Raw genomic sequence first — 333 nt, 5'->3', positions numbered from 1 at the left:
CGCACATTTGACATTCTCAGCTGTCAAAGACTACATAGCATTCAGAAACTCCCGAGTGCTATTCGTGAGTTTCCGAATGTTATTCGGGTACCCCGATGCAAATAAGCCCCCTTGCCCGCAGACCCCCACAACCACCGGGTCAAGGTTGTGAGGAAGAGGCCCTTGTCTCCATCGGCACGGGGACACCCTCCCAATGCCGAGGGCACGTGGCCTGGTAAGGCGCAGGGAGGGAGGGAAGCTCGATCGCCCCCCCTTTCCTGCCCTGCCGGGCCAGTGCTCGGATCAAGGGTCTGGTAGGACTGTTAGGGGGGAGCCCATGTTTTTTTCCCCCCA

The 333-nt window shown here is 58.9% G+C and overlaps 1 protein-coding gene across 1 annotated transcript in view; it reads left to right on the top strand.

Moving 5' to 3' along the window:
- RUSC2 (RUN and SH3 domain containing 2) overlaps positions 1-333 on the top strand; it is a 48323-nt gene that overhangs the window by 46303 nt on the left and 1687 nt on the right. The window lies entirely within an intron of this gene.

The sequence above is a fragment of the Nanorana parkeri genome, unplaced genomic scaffold (genome assembly GCF_000935625.1).
Source record: "Nanorana parkeri isolate BGI_ZX_2015 unplaced genomic scaffold, ASM93562v1 scaffold2261, whole genome shotgun sequence".
NCBI lineage: Eukaryota > Metazoa > Chordata > Amphibia > Anura > Dicroglossidae > Nanorana > Nanorana parkeri.
This window is presented reverse-complemented; position numbering and strand designations above follow the sequence as displayed.